Source organism: Triturus cristatus, chromosome 2_1 (assembly GCF_964204655.1).
Source record: "Triturus cristatus chromosome 2_1, aTriCri1.1, whole genome shotgun sequence".
Taxonomy (NCBI): Eukaryota; Metazoa; Chordata; class Amphibia; order Caudata; family Salamandridae; genus Triturus; species Triturus cristatus.
In genome coordinates, this window is record NC_140581.1 from 464,214,669 (window position 1) to 464,223,352 (window position 8,684).

An 8,684-nucleotide genomic window follows, 5' to 3' on the forward strand; every position below is an offset into this window, starting at 1 on the left:
TACTTCTCCTCCGAACACTCCCGGACCTGTGAAGAATCAGAAGAACTGTCCTCCCATCTAAAGAACTTAAAGAAAGATTGGGCCTGCTTGCCTTGAACCCAGGACCTCGTAATTCACACCAAGGGTCAGTTGGCTGTCCTTTTTGAGTTAGGGGGACACAAAAACCTCCCAGAGGCCTCTCGCCCTGCACCTGTCCAGCTGACCAGTTCCAGCTGGGCCTTCCCTGGACCCTTCTGTTGGCTTCTGTTAGGAGTGAGCCCTAATCCCCATCGTGCCTCCAGGTCCTGGACATTTGGCTAGTGTTAGAGTGTACCCCTTCTGTTCTAAACCTGCAAGATGTAGGACTTGGAAACCTTTTGCCAACTTCCTGCCTGGAGAACCGATGGAGACCATAGACATCGAATCAATGGTCTGCTTAAGCTTGCTGGTTTGCCCTGCTGAAGGAGATCTGACCTCCCAAAAAGTTTCTAAGTCTGTACGAGAGGACTTTACCAGGACCAACACCGAACAGTATGTAATCTACATTAAGGCCTTCCTGGGCAGAGACTTTGGGCTTCACCAGCTGAGAACTTTCCTCATCATTTTATTTGTTTAAATATTCTCTATTATTATAAATTAGTTTGGGATTTTCCTTGTGTTATTTTTTCACTTAAGGTTTGAGTGGTGCATGAATACTTTATGCATTGCCTCTAAATTAAGCCTGACTGAGCGCCCAGAGGGTTAGGCACAGTTTATTTAGAGACTTTAGTGGTTCAGCCTGACTAGGACTGCGATTATTATTTGATGTGAGTTCTCCCCCCCTCAAATTATACTTTAATTTCTTACATTGGTGTTCAGTGATGGGATTCAGTACTTGTGTTTTTTGTAGGGTCACTCATTGATTTGTGTAAAACCAAAAATCACTAGTGTAATTTGCCATCAAAATCGATTTATTTTTAAGTGTTCCTTTTAAATTGGACTTTTTACTTTTTTGAAGACTCGATTCTTTTTTTTCTACCTGTGATATTTTGCAAGGATGAAGCTAGACCTCAGCAGCATTTAAGTCTTCCCCAAGGCAGGGCTGAATAAGCTCTGTAAGGATAGGAAGCTGGCCCTGAGAGAGGGAGCCTCCAAAGCAGACTTTCAAATACTACTGAGAGCCTATGAAACATGATGCAAGCTGCAGCACAAGAACAAGGTGGGGCGGATGGAGAAGGAGAATGTGAGGAGGAGGAAGAAAAGGTGAGGGTGGAGGAGTAGGATGGGGAGGACACCCCTGCAGAGGCCCAGAGCGAAGGTAAGAGACAAGATCCCCACCCAGGGATGAGATCATCAGCAATTTCTGTGGCTGGTAGCTGAGTGTCTTCTTCCAGCCTAACCCAATTATAGTTGGTTGTACAGACAGGCTGAGTTGACCTTGAAGGTGCAACTGACCACTATTGCTCGGGAAGAGAGAAATCTGGCCTGGGGTGAAAAGAAGACTGAGACCGTGGCAGCAAGGGCCCTGTAGGAGTAAATGTTGGCTTTGGAGGAGAAGTAAAAGTAGTTGGCTTATGAGCTGAGCCAGAAAGAACTGGATTTGAAGGGAAAACAGTGATGATGATAGGAGCAAAAATGGAGTCCCTCATGGAGGTAAAAGGGTCCACATACCAAAAGACCTAATGTATAGCCTTGTGGTTAGGGATGATATTGACAGAAGGTTGGAGGCCTAAGAGGTGGCCTTGGAGATGCACAGAGTCACAGAGGAGGATTGAGGAGCTAGTACCAGGTGGCATATGCCAGTGCCAACAACAGACAAAGATACCTCACTGGCTCTAGGCAAAGCTGACAGTTGGAAGTATGGCCCCATAAAGCAAGGTCTCATTGTCAAGTTTGGTGTGACCCCAGAGAATTTTTCTTTTTTTTAAACAGTTTTTTATTTTAATAAATTAGATAACATAACAATATAGATCTGCATTTGGTACGACATCATCATATAATACTTTCTTTACAGTCACTTAGTCAAACCAGTTTCATTGCGATACATCTATATTCTCACACCCCTACATGTCTCCGTCCGAATCACTATCGTGTTCTGGGGGTGAACAAATTTCTCCTCTATGTGTGTTCCACTTTCCCCACACCCTTGCCCATTTGCGAGGGCATTTTCTGTTTATAAAGGTGGCCTTCTCCGCCACCATGACCATATCCATATCTCTATACCACTGTATTATTGTTGGTATTATTCCCAAACCCCATTTCTGCGCTATGTTCCTTTTGACTATCATCATGCCAGTTGTGGCCCAAAGGCGTTCAGTATGGTTAAGGTCTGTCGGACCCCAGACATTAAGAAGACAGCACTGGGGCTCGAGTGGAACCTGCTTCCCGGTGACTTCTACAATTGTGCCTATCAACCCCAGAGAAATATTGCTTAAAGTTCAGGGATAGCCAGAGGGTATCTAAAAAGTCCTGGTTTGATTTGAAGGACTATTTCAGCAAGGCACTAGTCGGTTGGGCGAAGGGCAGTACAGTGAGTGATTATGATGAGCTGTACGATTCAATCATGAGAGAGCACATGTTCAGTAATTGATTTACAGAGTTGCACAAACACCTTATTGACTCTTAGCCTACTGTACCCAGCGAGCTTGGGGAGGAAGCTGACCTCCGGATCATCACCAGAGTGTCACAGAAGGTACCTGGGGGACCACCAGAAGGATGGGCAGGGTCCACACCAGAAGAAGAAGGGGAGGGACAAGGGAAATCATATGGAGTTCTCTAAAGCCCCCCAACAGAGTTTCCATGGGAGCAGTCCCATCCGTTCCTGATCAGAAGAAGGGTGGGTATATTGGGAATAAAAGTCAGGGCTACTTCCAGCCCAAGTGCTATGAATGTTACCTGTATGAGCACAGAAAGAAGGGTGCCATCTGTCCCTGCAGGAAGCAGCCTTCTACTTATGAACCTACCATGGGAATTGCCAGTGTAGTGCTGGGGGAGAGGGTTTCCCTTGTTAGTTTTGTGGAGAGTTCAGAGGTTACCCTAGTGACCCTGGGTGGAGAAGAAATAGAGTCTAAGGCTAACATGCCTGACAATAGTAAAAAGAATAGGCAGCGGCTCACCATCAATGGGCAGATGGTGGAGGGTCTGAGAGACACAAGAGGCAGTGTTCTCAGACCAGGTAGTACCTGAAGTAGTCCACCATGTTCTGACAACCAGGAAAGCCACTACCTAGTTGCTTTGGTTCTCTTTGAATGGAGAGAAGTCCCAAGGTTCCTTAAGGGTAGCTCTGAGTCCAGCTGTGAGCTAATAACAAATCTCATCTCCTTGAGCATTTAAAAATTGCACTTCTTTAAGTGCAATATCCTAAAAAGATCTAAAACAGGTAGCTTTCACCAATACTAAGGCGGGCAAGGAGGTGTCAAAAGCAGGGATGGGCGGAACTCACAGAGTTTCACTCCGCGGCATAAAAACTCTGCGAGATTCTGCAGAGTTAGGCCCACCCCTAATATCAAGGAGCGGACTTAACAGCATACTTTTTACCTCATCTTTGACAAGAATTTGACACTATGACCTCATAGTCTACAGACAATCACCTTGAAATGTTTCTATCAATATTGAATTACAGTGAAACGTATTACATTTTCTAACATGTTATTGATGCGCTTTGCATTTAATCACAACCGAAATCCCAGCGCTCTCTGTCGCCTCATTCATTTGCTTAAGGCCACCTTGATCCAGTGGCTTCGATTGAGAATGATACGAAAGGCCACTTGAGATCCTCTCCTGGAATTTCCACGGGCTAAGGAGATTGTTAGATATTAGGGACCAGATGTATGACCATTTTGCGAGTCACAAATCAATTTGCACATGCAAAATGGGTCGTACGCATTGTACAACAGGAATTCGCAAATCTAAAGTTTGTGATGCAACTGATTACTGACTCGCAAAAACTGAGTGCAGAATTTGCGTGTCCCAAATTGCGAGTCGCAAATTTTGACTCGCTATTCTGCATGTACAAACGAGGCGCAAATTGATACAATGCGCACATTGGGCCATTTGCTTGTGCAATTTACCACCAATCAAAAACACGTGGTAACAGGACTCAACCTATGAAAACAGGCCCAGAAGGCTTCAGAAATCTTTCAACAATGGCTGGCCTGTACGTGACAGCAAGGAGGATGCGGCTACTGGCTGCTCAGTAGAGGAGGCAGAGACAGGAGAGGATTTTCAGAGTCAGGCTAACTTTGTTTGAGAAGACAGAGAAAGAAATATATGAGCAGTACAGGATGAGTAGCACTGTGATCCTAGATCTAATAGACACCTTGAAGCCACAGCTAGAAAGCAGAGCCTAGTGCAGCAAAACAATCCCCACCCATGTCCAGATGTTGTGCTCCCTCCACCTATTGACCAGTGGTAGTTACCAAGATGTCAGTGCAGTGGCTGGAGAGGTGTCGCACCCCACCACATACACTAACACATCTACCTGCCCAGGGATGTTGTGGAACAACAAAATATAAAAATGCAATTCTACCGAATAGCTAGTTTTCTACAGGTCATCGGGTGCATAGATGAGACCCATGTGCCCATATGTCCCCTATCTTGCCTAGAATACTTATTCCGTAACTGAAAAAGCATACATTTCCTAAACATACAAGGTGTCTGCAATGCACACAACATCATCCAGTGGCGTGACAAAACTTGATGGGGCTCCCCTGCAGGGTATGTTGAGGGGCCCCCTCCCGACTCAATCTGGAGCTCTCCGGCTAAAGTGCAGTGCTGTGGGGGCCTGTGTTACGCCCCTGACATCATCACAAACTTTGTGGCCAAATATCCAGGAAGCACCCATGGCTCACACATCTTTAGGCACAATGGCATATACCAGTGACTAGAAAGAGGGGAATTCGATGAAGGATACCTACTAGGTACTGAAATGTCATGTCCGCTGTAAAATGTACTGGCACAGTCATTACGCTCTGCATGTTGTCTCACCCTTATATATGTTCTATCAGGTGACAGTGCATATGCCCTGCGGCCATGGATACTCACACCGTACCTGTCTCCCAACAACCCAAATGAAAGGCGGTACAACATGGCACCTAGGCGCACCAGGTCTGTGATTGAGCGAACATTTGGTCTCCTCAAATCACGCTTCCGGTGCCTTCACAAGAGTGGCGGAGCCTTGCAGTTTGCGCCTGAGACTGCTTGCAAAATAGTGGATACCTTTACTATATTCTACAAGATTGCCTGAAGGGGTGGCTAGCCCATAGAGGTTTCTGAATCAGACTCGGAGGATGATGACCCTGGCCCACCTGCCCAACAGCCAAGCGAGTGAAGCACAGCAGCTGACTGGAGAAGGTGCAGGGACCACATAGCCTGACATTATTTAGCAAGGTATGTCCTACCCTTTGACACACTACCCTCTACAAATGACAATCCAAAATGTGAATTTCACAATGAAAGATTCCCTTTTTTTTTTGTTTGAGTTTTATGTAGCGCGAACTAGACCCGAGAAATCGGGTATCAGAGCGCTTTACATGAGCACCAGTTTCGTTACAGAAGGACTGTTGGGCACAGGGAGAATAAGTGATTTGCCCAGAATCACAAGATTTTGAGCATCGTTGCCGAGACTCGAACCTGGTTTTCCAGCCTAGAGGTCGACCTCTCTAGCCATAATGCTACGTCCTCTCCCCCTTTATCGTCAGGGCACGCAAAAAACCTGGTGGACAACCTGTACATCATCATCTGCATACCAAAATGAAGTACACATGTAATGTGGTTATTCCACCATCACCAAAACAAGTGTACATGTAATGTGGTTACTCCACCACCAACAACAAGGTATGCCTGGTTACAGTGGTGGCTGCCACCAATTAAAACTGGTAGGGTGGTGGGGGCAGGTGGGGTAGAGGAGAGGTTGTTCCTCCTGTTCCTCGCATCCCAAAAGCCGGTGCCTGAGAGCCTTTGGTGTTTCTCCAACGTACAATACAGGTGGGTTGGAGAAACATAAGTGTGCATGTTCAGAGTACTCCTACCTGCCCTGGCCCCGCCACTCCTGTTGGACATACGTAACGCCGACAGAGGTAAATAAAACGATAATAACAACATTTTATTATCGTTTTATTTATCATCTGCTGGCAGTGAGGGGATATTCCTCTACCATTATGGAGGAGCTGCCCCTGCCTAGTTATAAGCCATCTGTTGGGTGGTGTTTTCAAAGCCCTTGCTCAGCTTGGTGTTAATGAGCCTTATCTGTTTTTGCTGCAGGTGCTGAACCTTCAGCAAGGTCTGTTCCAGAACACCTAACACTGCCTGCTTGCCTGCTCCAGCCTGGGAGAGAGTGTGCAGCCTTACTTCCTGCCGCCTCCTTGATTGCTGTGTTGGACGCAGCAGCTGGACTCTGGTGACAGGACTGTGTTGGATTTTTGCCGGCTGGTGGGATACTGGGGCATATATTTTTGGAGCCTGTGGTGAACTGGATGCAGCAGAAGCCTGGACATTGGACATTGGAACAACTTGGCTGACTATCTGTTGCCCCATCCTGCACTTCCTTCATCTGGCCCTGCTCCTGGTCTTCGCCTGCATCATCAGCCCTTTCCTCTCCTCCCAGAGGTGTATCTATGTGGCAAATAGGAAAATGAATTAAAATGATAAGTGAGACTTTATCTCAGTGGTGGTACTATGTTGTTCAGCTCATGTCAGACCTTAACTGCACTGTTTATGTCACTGACTACGTTTCCCATGATGCGCCAGCTGTGAGTTTTGGGTCATGTAGATGGAGCATCAAGGTGTATTTGGTTGAGGGTGTATGGCTTGCATGTGGAGAGCAGGGGTTTGGTTGAATATGGTACACATTGAACACTAGCCAGGGGGTGGTGGCGACTGAGATGTGTGGAGAGTCCTAAATTCTACCACTGCCTCTCTCTCCAGGGTACTCTCCACCATTGTGTAGTAATGTTTTAGTGTTAAATGTGCTTCTGATGTTAGTAATGTTGTAGTGTTCGATGTGCTTCTGATGTATATAGTTGTTCCTTATGATGTCACCTGTAGGATCTTTGTGTTGCCTAGAGATTCAATGCTGAGTTCAGTTGGTCCTTTCTGCTGAGCCTGGTGGAGCTGTTCTCTACTGGCTCCATGACCATGTAGATTCAATAAATACTTTTGTGTATTTATTTCCGCCTCCGCCTTAATCACTATAAATATTTTGGCGGCAATTATTCTCTACATGGTCACACCCTGCTACCCGGTGTGCCATCTTCTACACATCGTTGTTCCTGAAACTAGTGGAAAACAAGAAAACTGCAAGCCTATCAGCCGACTGAAGGGTCAAAAAGAAGACTGCCTTTCACTACATCTAAACTGTTGGGGAGTTCCGGTTTAGAAAAGCAAGTTTACCACCCTATGAAAACGTCAAACTGGTAGGACGCTTGCGTTTTGTTTTCTACATATCTCCGTGCTGCGCATAAAGACATAAACCTTCAGGCTCAGCGCTGCCTTTCTACGCTCAAACCACATCTTCATTTAATTTATTTTGGGCATTTTGTTCATGACAGTTAAAAAACAAATCAACGCCCACTCACGCATTTCTCTGTTCACTTGGTATCCGAGGAACCTAATCTAGAATCCTTTCCTGTGCAAGCATTCGTGCCGTGTCGTTCTGCGTGCCATGCAAGGGAACCCTTCCCTGGGAAGCGTATGAATCGAAAGCACTCCGGTCGATGAAAATCGTTTTTCAAAAATTCCAACTAAGGTTGTGTCATCTTCAAAAATGGAAATGTATTCCTATTTTCATATTGCGTCATATGAAATATTCAGTCATCATTTTAAGCATTTCAAAAAACGGTGCAGCCGTATTAACAGGTATCAGAAGGGTTTTAACAGGTCACCATGTTGAAAATATGTCGCCGATGGCTTTCGGGCATGTGCCCTTCTTCAGGGGAAATTATCTACAAAGAGAAAGTAGGCAATATATTCGGAATCCAAGTGTAGATAGAATGCTCGAAGAAAAAACACAGAGCGAGTTAAAAATCAGGTGTATTAATACGGGGGATGCAAAAATCAAGTGTGTTGTTATGCGGTTGACAGAAAAATCGGAAAAGGATGTGCACTCATGAATTCAGCAGTGCAGACTGTCAAATGAGTGTTGGCCATCGAAGGGTGATGGAAAGAAACGTGAGAAAGAGTATGCACCTGTGAGTTCAAAAGTGCAAATTGTCGAGCGTGTGCTCTCTGTTAACTGTATGCCGTGAGATAGAAATCCGGCGTATGCAAAGTCATACGTGCAAGGAGAGGTGTATGGGTGGTGCCGATAGTGCCGCAAACTTTTTACTGGTTAAACGTGAAGTGAACATCTGCACGGGCGCCGCAGAGAGTAAAAGCGGTACCAGTTACACCAAGTTAGTGTAGAAAAAGAAAAAAAGATTAAAAAGTGTAGGTTCAAGCATTCCTGTGATCTAGTAACCCGTATTTTAACAGCGAGAAAGTGTTCGGAGAACACTGTCTGGAAAATTACAAACAGTGCTATAGACCAGGAAGTAATAGTCCGAAAACCGGAAATGTAACTCGGGAGTGAATGAAAATGGAGAAAAGACGACGCGTGTAACAAGAGGTCCTAGGAGGAAAGGAATGGAATGTAAAGTGGAAAAAGACGAGTGTCAATGAGAGTAATTAAGAAACAATATTAGACGAATGATCAGCAATATGGATCACATGAAAAAAGTGAAAAAGAAAGA

At 45.4% G+C, this 8,684-nt stretch overlaps 1 long non-coding RNA gene across 1 annotated transcript in view; it reads left to right on the forward strand.

The window, feature by feature from the left end:
* Positions 1-8,371, forward strand: part of LOC146865482 (uncharacterized) — a 55,333-nt gene extending 46,962 nt beyond the window's left edge. The window contains exon 4 of the long non-coding RNA XR_014970318.1: positions 6,220-8,371. This is a non-coding gene — a long non-coding RNA (uncharacterized LOC146865482). The remainder of the gene's footprint in view (positions 1-6,219) is intronic.
* Positions 8,372-8,684: the final 313 nt, after the last annotated feature.